Source organism: Peromyscus maniculatus, chromosome 1 (assembly GCF_049852395.1).
Source record: "Peromyscus maniculatus bairdii isolate BWxNUB_F1_BW_parent chromosome 1, HU_Pman_BW_mat_3.1, whole genome shotgun sequence".
Lineage (NCBI taxonomy): Eukaryota > Metazoa > Chordata > Mammalia > Rodentia > Cricetidae > Peromyscus > Peromyscus maniculatus.
In genome coordinates this window covers 21472790-21493502 of record NC_134852.1, presented here as the reverse complement: position 1 = coordinate 21493502, position 20713 = coordinate 21472790, and the positions used below count along the sequence as shown (strand labels likewise).

The 20713-nt window shown below is 38.6% G+C and overlaps 1 pseudogene across 1 annotated transcript; it reads right to left on the bottom strand.

Annotated features, from left to right (window-relative positions):
* Positions 1–7378: 7378 nt before the first annotated feature.
* On the bottom strand, positions 7379–11065 carry LOC102911809 (inositol polyphosphate multikinase pseudogene; annotated as a pseudogene). Its single transcript, XR_013051129.1, has one exon. The product of XR_013051129.1 is annotated as an inositol polyphosphate multikinase pseudogene (transcript).
* Positions 11066–20713: the final 9648 nt, after the last annotated feature.

The window sequence follows — 20713 nt, the reverse complement described above, 5'->3', positions numbered from 1 at the left end:
CTAAAAACATAGAAAAACAATGGAGGGATAAAGGAATACAAGTTTGCCAGGATCAGCTTATTGGAGAAGGCCAATATGCTTCAGTACAAACACAATGATTATATGGTGTCCAAACCCTAATTTTATGTCGAACGGTAGCCTTGAATGCATGGGACAGAGTTGAGGAACCAGCAAAAATATCTGAGTCATTTACAAAGGTGATGCAAGACCCAAAAGAGTCTTTTACAGATTTTTTTACAAAGACTGGCTTCAGCAGTAAAGAGAATGTTCTCGGATTCAGAAGCTGGTAAGGCAATAATTGAATCTTTGGCCTTTCAGAATGCGAATGCAGCATGCAAAAGAATAATCAGGCCATTAAGGGCAAGATCTGCACCTATGGAAGATTGGATTAGAGAAACAATTAATGTTGAAGCTGATGAGCATGATGATACCTGGGTAGGAGAAGTAATTTCAAAAGGTTTAAGGAGTGTTAGATGTTTTGGATGTGGAAAGCAAGGACAATTGAAAAGGGACTGTAGACAGGTCATTCCCAGAAACAATGTTTCTTCAAGGAACAATGGCAACAGAATGTCCTTTCCTTCTGGAGTATGCAGAAGGTGTGGTAAGGGAAAACACTGGACCAAAGAATGTAGATCAACAAAGGACAGACAGGGTAATCCTTTGCTTCAGTCTTCAGGAAACTCCCAGAGGGGCCTCGTGCAGGCCTCCAGTGCAAATCCAGTTCAAACCATTCCTGCAGCCATAGAGGAAATGCCTGCTCTGGAGAGCGATTAAATAACCAAATGCCTATTGGAATAAATCATGCTGGTCAGGATGATGAAACAGAGAGAACAGAAAATTCAGGAGAAAACATAAAGAAAATTTTTTGGCAAACTTCTATTAATGAACAAAGACCAAAATTAACAATAAAAATAAATGGTGTTTTGTTGTCTGGTCTGGTAGACACAGGTGCGGACGTTACCATAATTGCACCAGAATTTTGGCATCCAACTTGGCCTCTTCAGGAGGTAAACGTTCAACTGTTAGGAATTGGGACATTATCACAGGTGAAACAGAGTGCAAGATGGCTCGAATGTATAGGTCCAGAAGGACAGAGAGGAAAATTAAAACCATATGTGGCTAACATAACTATAAACCTGTGGGGTCGAGACTTGTTGCAACAATAGAATACTCAGATTAACATCCCCCCAATCTCAGAAACAAATCATAAACTAGCACATGTTACTGAGAGAAATATTAGAAGATATTGTTCTAATGAGTAGTCACCAGCCATCCATATTATACAAGAACAGGGCACAATAACTGATGATCTTCCAAAGACACCAACATCTCTACCTTTAAAATGGTTAACAGACAAGCCTGTATGGGTCGAAAAATGGCCTTTAACAACAGAGAAACTCTAGGCTTTAGAAGAGCTGGTAGAAGAACAGTTAAATGCTCAGCATATTGAAGAATCAACCAGCCCTTGTAATTCTCCTGTATTTGTTGTTAAAAAGAAATCTGGTAAATGGAGAATGGTAGCAGACCTTAGAGCAATTAACAAAGTAATTCAGCCAATGGGCTCTCTACAATCTGGGATGCCTTTGCCTACTCTGTTACCAAAAGGATGGCCTCTCATAGTTATTGATTTAAAAGACTGTTTCTTTTCAATACCCTTACAAGAAAAAGACAGAGAAAGATTTGCTTTTACAGTGCCTACTTATAATAATTCTCAACCAGTTAAAAGATTTTAATGGAGGGTCCTCCCTCAGGGAATGTTGAATAGCCCAACTCTGTGCCAATACTTTGTACAACAGCCATTGGAAGTGATACATAAAAAATTTCCTAAATCTATAATTTATCATTATATGGACGATATTTTACTAGCTGACTCAATTGCAGATACTTTAGAAATAATGTTTGAAGAAATAAAGAAAATTTTGCCTTGCTGGGGATTACAAATTGCTCCTGAAAAGATACAAAGAGGAGATTCTATTAATTATTTAGGATATAAAATAGAGCTACAAAAAATTAGACCCCAAAAGGTGCAAATTCAGAGAGATAGACTAAAGACTCTTAATGACTTTCAAAGATTATTTGGAGATATTTCTCATCTACGAACTATTGTTGGGGTAAAAAATGATGAACTGACTAATTTGTTCAAAACCTTAGAAGGTGACAAGGACTTAAATAGTCCAAGAGAATTATCACCTGAAGCTGAGAAAGAATTGGCCTTGGTAGAAAAGAAAGTGCATGAAGGACACGTGGATCATATTGATCCAAAGCTAGATTGCATTTTGGTTATTTTACCTTCTAGGCGTTCTCCTACTGGAATATTAATGCAGAGGGAAGATATTATATTGGAATGGATATTTTTACCAAATAAACCAAATAAAAATTTAAAAACTTATGTGGAAAAAATCTCTGACTTGATTTACAAAGGAAAACTGAGACTTCGTCAATTGGCAGGCATAGACCCAGCAGAAATTGTCGTACCATTAACTAAGGAGGACATTGAAAAATTATGGACAGAAAGTGAACCTTGGCAAAGAGCTTGCAGTAATTTTTTTTTGGGAGAAATTAACAGCAAATATCACCAAAGCAATAGAATTGATCTTATAAAGAGAGCTGATTGGATCTTGCCTCAAATTGTATGGCAAAAACCAATATCTGGAGTTCTTACATTTTATATAGATGCCAACAAAGAAGGAGAGGCAGGTTACAAATCAGAAAATTTAAGTAAAGTGGTTCAAAGTCCGTATAATTCAGTTCAAAAATCAGAATTGTATGCTATTCTGTTGGTATTAATGGATTTTTCAGAACCTCTCAACATAGTAACTGACTCTCAGTATGCTGAAAGAGTGGTGTTACATATTGAGACTGCAGAATTTATCCATGATGCTTCAGAATTAACTTCACTATTTATTCAATTACAAGATACAATCAGGAAAAGGAATCATCCTTTATATATAACTCACATTTGATCCCATACTGGTCTGCCAGGCCCTCTAGCACAAGGCAATGATGAGATTGATAAATTATTGATAGGAAATGTGCTGGAAGCCTCAGAATTTCATAAAAAACATCACATCAATAGTAAAGGTTTAAAAAAGGATTTTCCATAACCTGGCAACAAGCCAAAGAAATAGTAAAGAAATGTCCTACTTGTTCGTCTACAATCAAACGCCATTACCAGCAGGATGTAACCCAAAGGGTACTCAGAGAAATGAAATCTGGCAGATGGATGTGTTTCACTTTGCAGAATTTGGAAAATTGAAATATGTACACCACACTATCGATACTTATTCAGGATTTCAATGGACAACTGCTTTGCGTTCTGAAAAAGCTGATTCTGTATTCACTCATTTGCTAGAAGTTATGGCCATCATGGGTATACCTGCACAAATCAAAATTGACAATGGTCCATCATATGTCTCTGTTAAAATGAAACAGTTTTTTGCTTATTACAATATAAAGCATACTACAGGCATACCACATAATCCTACAGGTCAAGCAGTTATAGAAAGATAAAACAGAACTCTAAAGGATATGCTAAATAAACAGAAATGGGTAACAAAAACCCCCAGAAATAGACTTCATAATGCTCTTCTAACTTTGAATTTTCTGAATGCCAATGAGAAAGGAACAACAGCTGCAGAGAGACATTAGATAATAGAAAAAACTACAGAATTAAATTAGCCTATATACTTTAAGGATGTGCTGACCTCAGAATGGAAACCAGGGTATGTATTACATTGGGGACGAGGTTTTGCTTTTGTTTCTACAGGAGAAGATAAGCTGTAGGTACCATCAAAATTGATAAAGGTTCGATTTGAACAAGAGAGACCTCTTAATTAGAGGAGGTGATAGTTCATAAGCCAGCATGAACATCCAATTTAAACTAACTTGTATCAATAACACATGCCTTTTCATTTAATCAGATAATAACTTGTCAAAAGGAAACATCCCCAAAATTAGTCTTGAGGAAAGGTTTTTGTTTTTGTCTTTTAGGAGAATGAAGGTTATGGAATTTGAAGAATACTGGACAAATGAGACAACTGAAGAAAAGGGACAAATCATCTATCCCAAGAAACAGAATGAAACAATGTATGGGTATATATTATCTAAAAAATTTTATGTCTTCCTAAATGTTTGTTTCTGCTTTTCTTTAAAGATTTAACACTATTGGTCTTCTAATAGTCCCAGTTCAATTAAAATTTAAAGCTGACTTTGGAGTTGGAGAATGGCTCTCTCCTTCTTTAAACTCAAGCATGTTGTTAAAAGGAAAATGCAAACTCCCTGTATCATGCCAGAATAAAAGAGCCATCTTCTGCTATGGTACAGGACCAAAGCAAAATTAATTAAGGGACTATTCTATTACTAATCTCAACTCTTTGATTCTATTCTGATTCTTTAAACTTTTCTCAAAGTATAAATTTTATATCAAAATTTACAAGATTAATATATATATATATATATATATATATATATATATATATATACATTTTAAACTTTTTAAGATATGAATGGTCATATAGAGTACTAACTAATTCTAGAAAAAAGGCTAGCTACATATATATGTTTTTGTGTTCGAGTCTCTTATCAGTTTTCTGCAGGAAATCATGGCCAGGCCTAACATCAACTGAAGTCTCCAGAAAGAAGATGGGGCCCCACAACAACAACAATTCCACGTGGACAATAATAATATCATTAAGCTGACAAACATCATCCACAAATCAGCTTTGAACTACAAGGTGCTCAGAGCAATTTTGAGATGACTAGCTGAGATGATCCAGTCTCAACGACTACTTGAATAAGGACTTGAGATAAACCCTGAACTTTGGCATTATACACAGACTGGATAATGAAGGATATAGTTACCTCTCCTAGAATTTGACAATTAACCTAAAATTTTTCTTTCAGGATAAAGAAAACTTCGCCCATACCCAGCAGGAAGCAATTTTAAGAATACGACACCCACATGACCAAAGAGGTGGTGTGGGGCGGGTGATTTTTTGGTCTTTTTAATGGGTTTTGGGACTGTGATAATTTTCAGTATTTAGGGGGGTTGGTTACAAGTTGTTGTCAAGGGTTAGGAAAAAGGCTAAGCAAAGGAGATTAGATTTAAGGTTCTTATTTAAACAAAAAAAAAAGGAAGGAAAAGAAAGGAAGAAAAGAAAAAGACAATTACTAGTTTTAAATACTTTACATTGGATTGGATTGTTTTATATTGTATACAAATTTGAAACTGATATTGTTAGAAAATGCTATATGTATATTTCTAATTGTATTTATACCATTCATTTAACAATGTAGTGCAAATTTCTGATCCTTGAATGTTATTATTACCAACTATTAGGATATAAAAGAAATGAAAGTTAGTAGTTAGACATTACAATAGAACTTGTAGTCATATTAGATATGTTTTAAAAATTGAGCAGAGATGTTTTAGACAGGTCATCTTCAAACCCTTCAGAGATCTACAGAATATGGCATTTAAAATGTTTTAATAACTTAGAAAATTTTTCTTTTTTGAGACATGTCGGCTCCTGGCAGTACCAATCTACTTCAGAGAAAATATGGGCATTGAAGAAACTGCATATGGAGTCAACTTTCATTCTGGCAAAAGTTAGCCACTGGACAACAAAGTATCCTTGAATCAACAGGACAACATGGACAGACAGATCACGAAACAAGGGACTACTGATTCTTGCCAAAACAAGTGTGGTTATGGCTTTATCAAAAGGCATCTTCTGAGGCCAGGACAATATGGCCCCATCCCTGAAGTGGCCTTCGCATCCGGAAAAGGTACAGTGCCCTTTTCTTCGAAGGCAGCTTAACAGGCAGAGGGCCGATGGATTCTGTTGTGCAATGGAACAGCAGCTGAAAGCTCACGCCTCTCAATAGTAGACTGGCACTTAATAGAGGGATGTGGAGAAGAAGGGGATGCTGAGATGAAGCCATATATACACAGCCAAGAAGAATGAACAGCTGAATTAAAAAACTGTCAACAATTTCCAGAATTTAAAATCCTGAATCATGACAGGACACTAGTGGAATTCAGGTGTTTCTGGTACGTGGACTGCTCTCACCCAATATGAGGTTGAATTGTTGACCTTGTGTATATCCTACATCACAAATGAGTCTGTCAGATACACTAAGCCTATAGGCTGAAGATGATGCCCCAACACTGCGGAGAAACCTCAGGTGACTGCCCAGGCAGCTGGCTGTTTCTGTCAACTCACAAATTTTTTGGAAGTTGCTTGCATGCACTTCCTGTTTTTATTTTTGTTAGCTAATATTATTCCCTTCTTGGGTCTCTGAGGGAGTTGAAGATTAGTTAGTTATGGTTGAAGATTAGTTAGTTATAGATGAAAATTAATTAGGATAGAAAGTGCATTAGATACATCTTAGATTTACCAAAATAGGATAGATAATGGAATTATTTCTCTGATTTGTCAAATACCTGGTTAGGTATTTATTACTTGTATATATTGTATATAGTTATTGTACTTTTGTATATAGTTTTTCTTTTGTTAGTTATAACCTTTTGCTTTTTTTCTTTTTATTAAAATAGAAAAGGGGAAATGTGGTGGTAATCTAATTGTACTGAAATGTGATTTTGATTGTATGTTAATAAATAAAGTTGCCCGGGGGTCAGAGCTATTAGAGCCATAGACAGAGTGTGGCGGTGGTGGCACACGCCTTTAATCTCATAGATCTCTGTGTGTTCAGGGATACAGCCAGCATTGGAGACATATGCTTTTAAGACCTAGGGGGCTGTACATTCAGACAGTGACGAGGCAGTCATGTGTTTGGTTTTACAACCAATGAGAAGGCAGAACAACATATTATAAAAAAACGAGCAGACAGGAAGTAGCCCTCTTTCGGGAAGCTGGGACACCGCAGGCGGAAGGGTGAGATTTTAGCTCTGAGCTCTGACCTCTCAGCTTTCTCCTTTACATTGTTTCTGTGTTTCTTATCTAATAAGACGGTTAGTTACATCAATATTATACTGTACTGTACTGAAAACCTCACTGTAGAAAAATCAACTGACAGGTGTGTGTAAAACAGCTGGAGTAGAGTCATACCTTATTTTTGTGTTAAAAGCATGGTCACGTTTTCCTCTATCCGGAGAGCTAGATATTTCTAGATTGTACTGAGATGATTTCAGCACAATGAGAAGCACGTTTATGTCTATACCTAAACAACCAAAGGAATTTTAGAATTTTTCACCTTGTGACTATGATAAGAATAATCAGTGGTTTACTAGGGTTAAATTAATAGATTATCAGAACACCACTGATCAATGCTAAAACTCTGAATCTTTAAAATCTTAGTATAACAATAGTGTAGAAAGAGGGAAAGAAATATGAATCCATTCTCATTTCTTACATACTTTTTTAAATAATTAATGTAAATACTTTATTATAAAACTATTTTATAATTTTAAACTTTTATTTGAGAAATGTATTCACATCCACAATTAAGAAAGTCCTTTCCATGAGAGTGCATCCCATAAGAAATACACTCAAATCATGTTGGGGGAGAGGAGGGCTAGCATTTCCATCAGTCTGAACCGTCTCCTTGTTTGCTTAGTTCTTAAATATCTCTGTGTTCACATATGCTTGGCTAGTGATGGACGCCCTAAGTGGCAAATCTCAGCATCATCTTACAAGACAGGACAGACCAGAAAACGCCACAGGTTGGTTACATACACACATTGATCACGTCATCAAAAGCATAATCAAAAAGTAAAGTGGGCAACGGTGTTAAAATGTAAACAAGAATTGAGTATTAATCCCTTCCCTGAAAAGCAGAGATAAGAATCGCTTCCTGTTTTATTCAAACAAAGCCTAGTCATCAGGAAGGCAGGATGCTGGCTTGCAAAATGATGCAAACAGCTGTAGATGAAGGACTTTACTGAGCAACCATGTGCCCAAAGCTTTGAGTACTTGAGCTGACTTATTCATCACCCACAGCTTGACATCATCCCAAACTGCCTCTTAAGATTCAAAATAGTGTTCACCAGATGAGCTTGAGAGTTACTGAATCACACCCAGGAACAAAAGTCAATATTGTAAGAAAAAAGGTAAAACTCAGTTTTCTAAGAATTATCGCTAGAAACGCACTCCCACAAAAATGAAAGAAACAAAACCATCTCTAGCCAGTACACACTTGGGCAGAGAACATGGAGTCCTTGTGGAGGAGACTTGGAGCCTCCTGAGTGAAAATGCACATGCCCCAGGCACGCTGACTAATGACCCATTTATTCCTGGCTCACGTTTGGGTGTGGGCATTTGCAAAACTACCCTGTGATGGGGTCAGGAGAGTAAGATAAACTGAAAATTCCCTCCACGTTCAAGAAAATGGTTCTAGGGTATAACAGTTTCATTTGTAATTCTGAAGGAAAATGGGGTTTTAAAAAAAAGGTAAAGTCACAACTCAAAAATATTTTTCAGAAACGTCAAGCTGTTCAATTATTGTAACACACCAGTGAGTCAAAGTGCAAGCCATTATTATTACAGTACTGACAGCAAAAGGACTTGAGAGTTTAATTTCAATTTTAAAAATATTTTACTGATAAATAACTAGTTAATTTCAAAAGGGTGGTAGCTGTAAAATAAACATAATACCTATAAATCTATTTCTTCAAGGAAAAGTTGCTTGCCCTTGTTCTTAGTGAAATTAAACTATGATATCTCTGTTAGGTGCCACGGGCAGGAAACCTACACAGGATTCCAATCTACACCAGGCATGGCATTGTCTCTGCTTAACCATATTCTGAGAAATGTGTTTATGTTAAGGCTCGAAAGTAAATGGGGATACATTTTAAAAAATAGATTTTTTTAATGGAAAAGGGTCTCAAAAATTATTTAAAGAAGAAACAAAACTAAGTTTCCACCATGCAACTTTCCAAAGCCTCAGAATGGTAATAAAAAGCATTGCACTTTTCACAACAGAGTAAATGAAGACTTTTCCAAAAATGAAATCCTTGAGGGAAAAAAAAAAGAAAGTCACTTGTTCTTTACAAATAACCTGTCTTCTCCTGACCCTAGGGAGGAAGAATTTGTGCTATTTAATTCCAAGACTGTTGCCAGCCATGTGCCTCACTCACCTTTCCCATGAGGCACAGCGTGGAGCACAGAGAAGGAACTGCAGGGGACCCCCGAGGGTGGACCACGCCCGGTTAAGCACCTTTCATCCACTGCTCTCTGCTTTTTGTTTGTTTGTTTGTTTTTTGTGTTTTGTTTTTCAAGACAGGGTTTCTCTGTGTTGCTTTGGTGCCTTTCCTGGAACTCACTCTCTAGCCCAGGCTGGCCTAGAACTCACATAGATCTGCCTGCCTCTGCCTCCCGAGTGCTGGGATTAAAGACGTGAGCCACCACGTGCTCTCTGCTTTTAACGTGGAGCCCACACAACCTCATCTCCGTGTCAAATGTTCTCCAGTTTTAGGGAGCTCGGGCACACTGTTCCTGATGAACACAACCTGCGCTTTCTAGATCTTAAGGTGGTCTGGCGATGTCATAGTTTAGATACAGCTCACCAGCAAGGTTGAGCGGACAGAGATTCCATGGTGACTGGCTACAGAAAGCTACATGAACTCTAAATGGCTGAGTAATGGTTTGCAAACGTGTTACAGCTATTTACTCCCTGTCCCACACATTCCCTGCTCGACATTCCTGTTTCTTTATTCTTCATAGTTTTCTAATGAACAAATAAGTATTCCTGAGTAAGAATATAAAAAAGCTAACCTTCTACCAAAAGTATAAAGACAAATAAAACGTTGACTCACAATACAAACTTTTTTACAGAGCATCATTACAGGGGCCCTGCTGATGCCTGCGGCTCTCCGCGGTGATCGGCCCACTCCTTCACAGACTGCAGCGAGACTCAACTGTCTAAAATACTCCGAAGGACAGCAACTAGATGCTTCAGACCGTAAACATACCCCTCATCAACTGTGTTGCTAGGGAAGTCTATCATCCGCACTTCCACATCTGTGATCTCCTGGCGCCCTGTGGCAGGAAGGTGATAGAACACCTTTTCCAGTTGGGAGAGTACGTTTCCGTTTAAGTGTTCCTGGGACATGCTTTTCCACCCGTTGTCTTGCTCCAGAGTTTCCACTTTCAATGAAGTCTGACTGTGGTGCTTTTTTGAGTACAGCTTTCTGTGCCTGGCGTACACCTTGGATAAGCTTTTGCCTACTGATGTCCCATTGGCCGGGGAGCTGAACAGGTGAAAGTTGTTATTGCACTCCAGTACGTCTGCGTCCGACAGGTGGCCTTTGGAGAGAAACTTCCCCGCCAAAGTTCTATCGTTTGATTTTAGCTGGCTGAGATGAACCTTCGTAAAGTAACAGTAATGAGCTGGCGTAAAAGTTAAGCTGCTTCTGATTTTCAAACCATTGGAGAATCTTCTCAACCTTCTGAATACTGGCAGCAACTGCGTCTTTTCTTAGACAGAAGCCATTGTGGAAAAACTTGGAGACACCTTCCTTTAGCGTCTCTTTTGTTAAGCTTCTTCCATAGTGCTGGTTTCGTGTCTCATAGCTGTCAGAATGAACATCATAAACCCTCATGCCGAGCACCAGGAACCCGATCTCCTCCATCAGAGGTTACTTGCTGACCTGCTGCTGGATTTTCTCTGACGAGGCAAAGGGGTCATAGCTCTTCCGCCCTATCTTCATATCCATTATACAGGGCTTATTAAACTTATGAGTCACATCTTCCAGTTTTAGGTATACATCGTTTGGTGCGGTGGGAGGGGACCAGACGCCGTAGTACTTGGGCAAGTGTTTTCGCAGCTCCAGGAGATCAGCATCAGCACAGTCAGCAGTGTAAAACATGGTATAAAATTCCAGCTCTCTCGGGCCCCGGGGCGGCGGCTGTAGCTGTTTCAGAACTGTGCCATCTGGGTGTTGGAGTATGCCCACTTTGTCCTTGCCATACATGTGGCCAGCCACCTGATGCGACAGCGGCACGCAGCCTCCGAGCAGGCGCGGCACTGGCAGGCTGTCCCTGGTGCTCCCTGGCGGCTGCAGGCGCAACGCAGGGGGCTTGGCAGCCATCGGGGCGGCGACACTCGGCGTCAGGCGTCAGGAAGGACCGGGCGGCATCGCCTGCACAGGCCCAGCACGCGGACCCATACCGAGACCGCGCTGCCCGCTCCGCGACCCGCACTCTCACATACTTTTACATACATTAGAAATCAGTTTCTTAGATCCTCACAACTTAAGCACTCAAATCCTCATGCCTTTACAGTATACATTTACACACCTGAAATTACTTATTTAAGTTCTCACAATCTGAAAAATCTTAAAAGTTTTTCTTTTTTTGACCCAATTATTTAAGATGAGTCATAAGAGGTTGATTACTGAGACTCTCATTGCAAAGTAAGCTCCTTTAAATGAAGGAACAGTAAGGGGTTAAATTGAAATCTGTTTTGTGAGTTTATCACTTTCAGTGTGAAGCCTGTGAACAAGGTAAACTTCTTTGTTTGCCTTTTTCAGCAGGAGACCTAGAAGCTATGGGGGAAAAAATAATGACTGATTTTATATATGAAATAAACTGACTGGGGATCTGTAGCTGTTGGAGAGGAGCAGAGTGCTTGCTGCTGTTAAACAGATAAAGCTACAGCTAACAATTACCATCATCAGTTAACTGATAAGGATAAATTAGATTAGGAAGTATAATTCAAACACAAATTCAGTTAAAATGCAGAGACTTACCCACTAACTGGATGGGTTCCCAAGGCTCATAGAAGATTATGTTGTTGGCAGTGGGCATCAGTCTTCAGATGTCACACCACACAGCATTAGCCTTCTGCTGACAGACTGATGTCTGAGAAATTTTCCTGTGGAGGATAGAGTTTGGCAAAACTGACCTGTCTTGGCAAGGCAGTGTAGGGCAGTCAATTCAACAGTTACCACAGTTTGTGCAGGGCCCAGATGACAAGTGAGGCATGGGGGAATTTTGCCAATGTAATGTTACTATAATCAAGGTGGAGTCATCTGTGCCTCATCATCTTCTTTAGAGACCTTAGAGACAGCTCTAGGACAGACACATTGCTGTCTAACAAAGAAAGCTTTTTCATTAAACACGTAAATGTCATATTCAACAAATATTAGGGGAGCGTTAGTGCCAGGACCTATTATGTCTACCTGATTTTATACAAACTTTATTTATTTTTAGTTCCTTACTTCAGGGTTAGTCTTAAACACATATACAGAAGGCTAAATAAAGTTTGTTCTTGTAAGTGAATTACATTTTTATTTATCATGACCATGAACACATTAAAGAATTTGATCATTTAAATGTGACTGGCAATTAACTCTCATGTCTTAATTATCTTTATTAATTTAAAAAAATAGTAGCTTTAAAAAAGATTAGGATTTTACAGTTTTTTCCCCTGTTAAGTTTGGGCCTTACAATTTTGAATTGAAGATCAATTTTGCATCAAACTAAATCTCTAAACCATAGAGTTGTGATAGCAAAGAGACTAGATATATAACTTATAGTCAGTTTCCACCATCCTGAGTAGAAATTAAGAATTTATAAACCTTATACATCAACATATTTTATTCACCAAACATATGTTATTCCTCATTTAACATTTTCTAGAAGCCTAGTAATGAACAAAACAAAGAGGTTAGTGAGTAAACATGAAACTCTAAGACAGCTTTTGTTAATTGGAGGAGCCCTTCATAACATCAGGAATTTATAAGATTTATTCATCAAATATTCCTATTTCACCAAACATTTTGTTCCTTATCTAAAATTTTCTAGAATTTCAGTGTTGAACAGTTAACAAAGAAATGAATAGTTAGACATATATTAAATCAGTTTCTGTTAACCAGAGTATATCTTTACAATTGTGGGAATTTATCATCATATAAAAATTGATCTTAACCCAAATTATTTTGAGGCATGCTGTTGTTTCCTTAATCCAAAAAAGAGATGCAATAACTAGCAGAGGTCTCAGAAGGACTAGAAGGTTTTGTAACTATTGCTTTAGTTTCTTTATACCATATGGTCAGCATGGTTAATCAAGATGGTAGGGAAGGTAAATACTATGTATTCTTTTTAACCTTAGTAAAGATGGCTGCCAGCTACATGGTTAATTCCATCCTGATGAAGGCATAAAGTCAAGATGGTGAAGGCCACATGGTAGTTATTTTAAAACATCTGTTTTCCTAAATAAGAATTGAAATCAAACTGCATATATAGTATAAATAGAGGATTTATTTTTCTAAACAAGTGTTGAATCCAAGTTACATAAATGGGATGCTGTAGTAGATCTATTTTTAAAAACTAGAGTGGAGACACACATATAATATGATGTAGCAAATTAGGGTTACATATGTATAGAATTTCAAATTTTTATCTGTTTTAAGGTGCCATACTGATAAGAATTTTATAGATTTTAACCATACCTAATAAATTTAAAAATTCTGATATAAAGATTTCTTGAGATTAGAGAAAAATGAAATCAGAGACAAAAGGTTTTCAAGAATGAAAAGGAGAAAATCCTTAGTGATTGGGGACATTAGGAAATATAGAGAAGACAAAGGTATAAGAGATTTGAGGATCTTTTTTTGTGCAAGTTCAGAAGTTGTTCTTATATTAGAGAATTTGACAATCAAGTGGACATGGAGCTGTAGTGAGGCCAAGCCATTTGTAGTGTGATAATGAGGCTATAATGAAATCTCCATGTTTGAAAAAAACTGAGTCCCAGGAGGAAAAGAGGAAGAACCACAAAACAAACTCCATCAGAGTGAAGGTTCCACTAATCTCCAAGAGAACATTGAGAGACAGAGGAGAACAGGGTCATCATGAGGGACAAAGGTTGTAAGCAAGAATTCCCCTAGAGGGAGGGTTCCAATATCATGGAGGACCAAGAGTGGCTGTAGCTAGAGTTTTCCTGCCTTGCCCACAGTCAGGACAAATCTTTGTCACCCACCAGTCCCACAGCCACTCAGACCCAACCAAGTAAACACAGAGACTTATATTGCATACAAACTGTATGGCCGTGGCAGGCTTGTTGCTAACTGTTCTTATAGCTTAAATTAATCCATTTCCATAAATCTATACCTTGCCACGTGGCTGGTGGCTTACTGGCATCTTTACATGCTGCTGGTCATGGCGGTGGCTGGCAGTGTCTCTCTCTTCAGCCTTCCGCTTCCCAGAATTCTCCTCTCTCCTTGTCGCACCTACTTCTTGCCTGGCCACTGGCCAATCAGTGTTTTATTTATTGACCAATCAGAGCAATTTGACATACAGACCATCCCACAGCACTTCCCCTTTTCTTTTTTTTTAAAAGGAAGGTTTTAACTTTTACACATCTCCAAAGCCAGCTTGGTATATTTGGGAATTTGGGTGTAGCTTCTCTTACTACTTCCTGCTGGAGGGGGGTGCTGTATCTTATGGGGACACAAAGAAAATTTGAGGATCATGGAGTAGTCCGTGAGGCTGTATCATCTGAGCCAGTTGCCTTGAAATGATTCTGGATGTTGGATCATCTGGGCCATGGTGTCATCAGAGACCTTTCAGGGGGTCTCGGGGTCATGGGTTCGTGCCCCACATTGGGCGCCAGATATGGAGAAATTATTTTGGCCACTCCACGTAGTTAAAAGGATATTTATTTAATGGCGTAACTCACAAATTAAGTAATAGGTAGGTCGCAGGGTCTGGGGAAGGTGTATCACAATCCAGCAGTGTTCTCTGGAGCTCTGCACAGTCCACCTTCACCATTCAGCGTCCCAGCACAGAGAGCGCACAGAGAGAGCACTGGCCCATCCAGCTCTCAGGTCTCCAGGCACCTCCCCTGGCCCCGCCTCGTAGGCATGACAGTTGCCAGAGTCTCAATGGGGGTTGGAACTTCCAGATCCAAGCTGGAATGACTACCCACTACAAGTGGCTAAGGAAGAGCTGGAACAGGTAACACCAGTGGGAAGCAAGGAAAAGCTAGGATGGATCTGAGAACATGTTGGGGTGTGAAATGGAGGGAGAGAGAAGGTTAAGTGTCATGGTGACAAGAATCTTAATCCACAGCATCCCCAAGTTGCCTGAGACACTTATTAGAGAGATATGTCCAAAGTCACAGAGAGGCCTCCCTCACTATGTGATAGGGACTTTGTTCAGCATACATCACTTTCTGGCCCACTAATGTACCCTTTAACTTAGTCTAGCAAAGACAAAGAAAACAACTCTGGGATGACTCTTACCCATTATAGAAAATATGAGGTGTTAGAGCAGGTAGAGGAGAAAATGGCTGAAGAGGTGGATGTGGTTGATATATCGTGCATCCCAATAAACATATCTGGGGGTCAGAGAACAGAACAGCTATAATATTAAACATAGAGGTTAAGCAGGGGTAGCACTTGCCTTTAATACTAGCATTCCAGAGGCAGAGATCCATCTGGATCTCTGTGAGTTCAAAGCCACACTGGAAACAGCCAGGCCTGGTGACTCACGCCTTTAATCCCAGAAAGTGATGACAGAAAGCAGAAAGGTATATAAAGTGTGAGAACCAGGAACTAGAGCTAATTAAGCTTTTAGGCTTTTAGCAGCAGTTCAGCTGAGATTCATTCTGGACTCAGAGGCTTCCAGTCTGAGGAAACAGGATCAGCTGGGGAATTGGCAAGGTAAGGTGGCTGTGGCTTGTTCTGCTTCTCTGATCTTCCAACATTCACCCCAATCAATACCTGGCTTCAGGTTTGTTTTTATTAGTAAGACCTTTTAAGATTTGTGCTACAGTTGGATAGGGAGAGGCTTTTTGGAAAGGGGAGTGTTCCCACAGCAGAAGAGGGTAAGTGTCCTAGTAGAGAGATGCTGACATTTTGGGTATTCATGACAGTTAGCAGGCCTAAGGAGCCAAAGATACCAAGAGATACATGACAGGTTCCAAGGAGGTTACAGGAGGCTACTAGAGCAAAAGAGATGGTGTCTTAGCTAGGGTATTCATTGCTGTGAGGGGACATCATGACCATGGGAACTCTTTTAAAGGAAAACATTTAGTTGAGGATGGCTCATTTATAGTCATTATTATCATTGGTGTGTACAGTTGTGGCATGCAGGCACATATGTAGATGGAGCTGAGATTCCTACATCTGTCAGTCAATAGGAAGGTGACTGACATACTAGGTGTTATCCTGATTATAGGAACCCTCAAAGCCTACCCATACAATGACACACTTCCTCCAACAAGGCCATAAAAACTCCAAAAAAAGCCTTACCTCCTAATACTGACACTCCCAATGAAATTAAGGAGGTCAGTTACATTCAAACTACCATAATGGAGCAGACACTTGCTAAGTGTAGAAGGAAAGAAAATTGGTTGGAGTTGGTAGACAGAAGTGGATGAAGCAACAGACACTGATTTGGATAGCTAATGGTGATTGTCAGAACCAACAGAAACAATTGATCCATACATACCTCAGGAACATCTAAAATAGTCCGGAAGATGGACAGAAAATAGTAAGCTGAATATGGCCAGCAGAACAGGCTGGGCCATGAGAGGAGAAAGACAGGGAGAGCAAGAGAGGAAGAGAAGAGGGGGGGGGGCTCAAGGGAGAAGGGCCAAGAGAGAGAGGACAAGTGTACAAAGAGAGCCAGGGGAGTAATACTGTCTTATATCTATTAACTCTCTTCTTCTGGTCTACCTCTTCTCTTTCAGCTTCTTCTACTCACCAAATTGTCTCTCTTCTAATCTAATGTCCTTGCTTACTCCTTCACACTCATTATCACATACCTAAATAAATCTTGGTTATTTGGTGGAGCCAAGCACCTTGCACGTGCTGTAGACAATGATTTGTTTGTGGTGATCAGCAGTTAATTAGATAATGCTGTACCATGGATAGCTAAGGACAGGTGTCTGACTTTATCAGAGCCAATGCTAGAATCACAAGAGGAAATGATTTCACTAGCCCTGCATAGTGTCTTGACAACTTTCAGCAGTCTAATGCAAACAAAGCATGAGGGAAAGGGTGCCTCTACTGAAACATTGAACTTAACTTGGGCAGCTAGAAAGGAACCCATCACTCACTGTTTACCAGGACTCGCCCTGGCTTTGATTTTCCAAGAGCCAGAATTTTCCTGCTTCGTGGCATGCATTCAGCCCCTGGTCACATTTCTTAGGCTTTGAAGTGTCATCAAAGTACATCTCTCAAGAGCCCTGACAACATTCTCTTTCTTCCAACCCAAAAGGAGCCATTATGTAGAAGAGAACTTAGACTGATCTTTCACTGCCATTGGTGGAATTTACTACACAACTTTTGCCTGTGTTTTTGACATATTTAATATTGGAATCCCTTGCTTTTAAGGGCCCCTCAAGTGAAGCCTAGAACTGGAAAAAATGTAATAATTCTTGTAAAGCTGATGTTAATAAGAATAAAACTCCTTGCTGTGTAGTAGTGGAGCATGCCTTTAATCTCAGCACTCAGGAGGCAAAGGCGGGTGGATTGCTTTGAGTTCAAGGCTAGCCTGGTCTACAGGGCTAGTTCTAGGACAGCCAAGGTTACACAGAGAAACCCTACCTCAAAAAAAAGGAAGAAGAAAGCTCCTGGTAGTCTCAAGGGAGAATTAGCTATGCAAAAAGTTCTGTCTTCTATAGATCCCATTACAAAAGTGGTATTAATAAACATGAGACACAGCATCTGGAAAAAATCATTAAAGAAGAAAAACTTAGGGAAGTATAAGAAGCTGACAAACTGTAACTGAATCATTAGGTTTTCATGTTCTGCCTTAGAAACACAGAACTACCATGGACAGGGAAAGATTTTGATTATAAAACTAAGGACAAGCCTTGGTACCCCCCTGAAGGTGAAGTAAGCAGTCTTAGGAATCTTGAGGTTCTTCTACCCTTTGCAGGATTGTAATAAACATAGGTACCATATTGAAAAAAGTATTTTATTCTGGCTCAATGAACTGTTTGGTTTCCTGAGCAGACTTGTCAGTTCAGGACTTTTCTGATATTGTAGGAAGAATAAAGAGTAGACACAGCAGGAAAGCACTTCAAAAGGCAAAGAAAAGAATAATGGTCTTCTGACAGATATAAAAGAGAAATAGAAACAAGAAAAGGAAAAAATTAAACAAGGGATTGATGGATTAGGCTCTTGTAGAAATGTCAGATATTCATTATAATAGATTAATAAAATAACTCAGGATAATCTTAGTGTAACAGGTAGTGGAAATTAACATCTGAACTATTTACTTAGTTGAGTTTAAGTAGAGACATCCTGTCTAGTATTTCTGTAGCAGAAAGTGTTTATGACACCTATTTTAAGGAAAAAGACTTTGAATTAGAAGAACTGATTTTATCATAATGTTAGATTTCAGTTGTCATGAAATTTGGTGTTTGCTCATTTTTCTTTGTTTACATTGATATTATTATATAATCATGAATGACTTTAGAAAAATGTATGTACCATTTAAAGGTTTTGTAACCAATGATTAAAATTATGAAGAAATTATTTTTGTAGAAATAAAACCTGTGAGAGATGCAGGTTTTCAGAGTAGCCATACCAAGATATGCTTCCTTTCTTTCCATCACTCATAAAATGAAACTGAAATGTGTTCCATGTATGATTTCTTGCTGCTCTTGCAACCATGCACATCAGAGCCACCATCATTCAGAGCTGAACTCTGGAAACTGGCACCAAATGTAGGTAATTTTTCCCCTTGCTGTCTTGGTTCATTTGTTTCCTCATCCCTCGTAAAGGCCTTTTTTTGGAGCTGAGGATTGAACCCAGGGCCTAGTGCTTGCTAGGCAAGTGCTCTACCACTGAGCTAAATCCCCAACCCCGCTGTCTTGGTTCAAGAAGGACCTTTCTAAGGGTGCCGCAGACATGCTGGTATAACAAAAGGCTGTGTGGGATAGTAGGAAGTAAAGAAAAATACAAATGGGAGAGACTAACTCCTCTGAGAGACAAATGTATATTGATATCATTAAAAGTTCAAAAAAGGTAGCAAAATCCAGAAACAACAATTTCCCTGAATTTTTACAGTTTGTGCAAAAGACTAGCCCTTGGTTTCCAGACCATGGAACTTTAGACTTAGAAATTTGGAATAAGGTTGGAAAATTTGAAATTTTGGTATACTAAACATGGCCCTGAAGAGGTAAGTGCCTATTCATGCATTTTCTTTGTGGGGACATATTAACCAAACCCTGTCTGCAAAAGAAGGAACAGATCTCCCAGAAAATGTTCCTGAAAGACTCTCTCTTCTTGAAGTGTATGGAATGTAGTGCAAATTCTAATTGGTCTTAATAATAAAACCCAGAGTCAGATACAGGGGTAAACACTGAACGATCAGAGAAATAAAGGAGCTAGCCAAAGTCACCTCTTATCTCAATGACTCCTCTGTCTGAAAGGGGACTGAGCTCCTGTTTCCTACCTTATCACTTTCTCTCTCTGCCCAGCCATATCACTTCATGTCTGTTGCCTATATAGACATCCAGGCTTCCTTGGTTAGCTAATGGCTAGCTCCACCCTCTAATCTTTAGGAAAGCTTTTTTTTTTAGAGAACATAAAAAATATTATCACATTTCCCTCTTTTTGTCTAAAATAAAAAGGTTATAACTAATATAAGAAAAACTATATACAGTAAGTATGATAACTATATAAATAAACATAACAACAATGTCTAGTCCATAAACATTTGACAAATTCAGAGAAAATACTCATAATCTGTCCTATCTTGGGGAGTCCAAAATGTTGTACCTAATTCACTTTCTATTCTTACTTGCATTACCAAACCCAAAACTATCTTTTGATGTCTCTCAAACTTAGACACTTTATACCTCTTTAGTGAATTTCTTTTCTGACTCTGGTAACAGGGAAACCTATAACTATAAAGTCTCCAACTCCATCAGAGAGCTAAGAAGGAAATAATATTACATGAGTAAGCAGGAAGTGCAAGCAAACAATTTCCAAAAAAATATGAGAAATGACAGAAACAACTGGCTGCCTGGACAGTTACCTAAGGTTCCTCTGAAACATTGGGGCATCCAAATTCTGCCTACAGGCTAGAATATCTGACAGACTTATCTGTGAATCAGGATAGTCTGAAGGGCTGTCATACTTTGTCTTGGCAATGGTCAGCAGTCAATTTCTTTGTGTCCTGCTTGTCCAATTTGGACAGCATACAGTCAGCAGTTAAAGCAAGAGCACTTTTATGCCCAGGGGCTTACATTTGCCACAAAGACAGTAAACTCCATATGGAGTTTCTTTTATACCCATCATCTTCTCTGAAACAGATTGGTGCTGCCAGGAGCAGACATGTTTCATTGTCACAAAAAAAGAACCTGTGTTATTAGAACATCAGAAATTCCATATTCTGTAGATCTCTGAAGTGTGTAAAGATGACCTCTCTATCCAAAACATATCTCTGTTTCATCATGAAAACATACCTTATATGACTACAAGTTTGATTGTAATAGATGAATAATTACTAACCTGCATTTTCTTATTATACCAAATAGTTGGTAAAAATAACTTTCAAGGACTAGAAATTTGCATTACATTTTAAATGAGCTATATAGGTACAATACCTTGAACAAGATTAGAAATGTATGTTCAGGATGTTCTAACAAAAATACTTCAAATTTGTATCTATATACAAAAATCCGAATCAATGTAAAATATTTAAGACTATTGGTGTCTTTGGTTTAAAAGCAGATTCAATAATATATCCTTATCCTATCATATGTGTGTTGCTAGAGTTTTCCGCCTTGC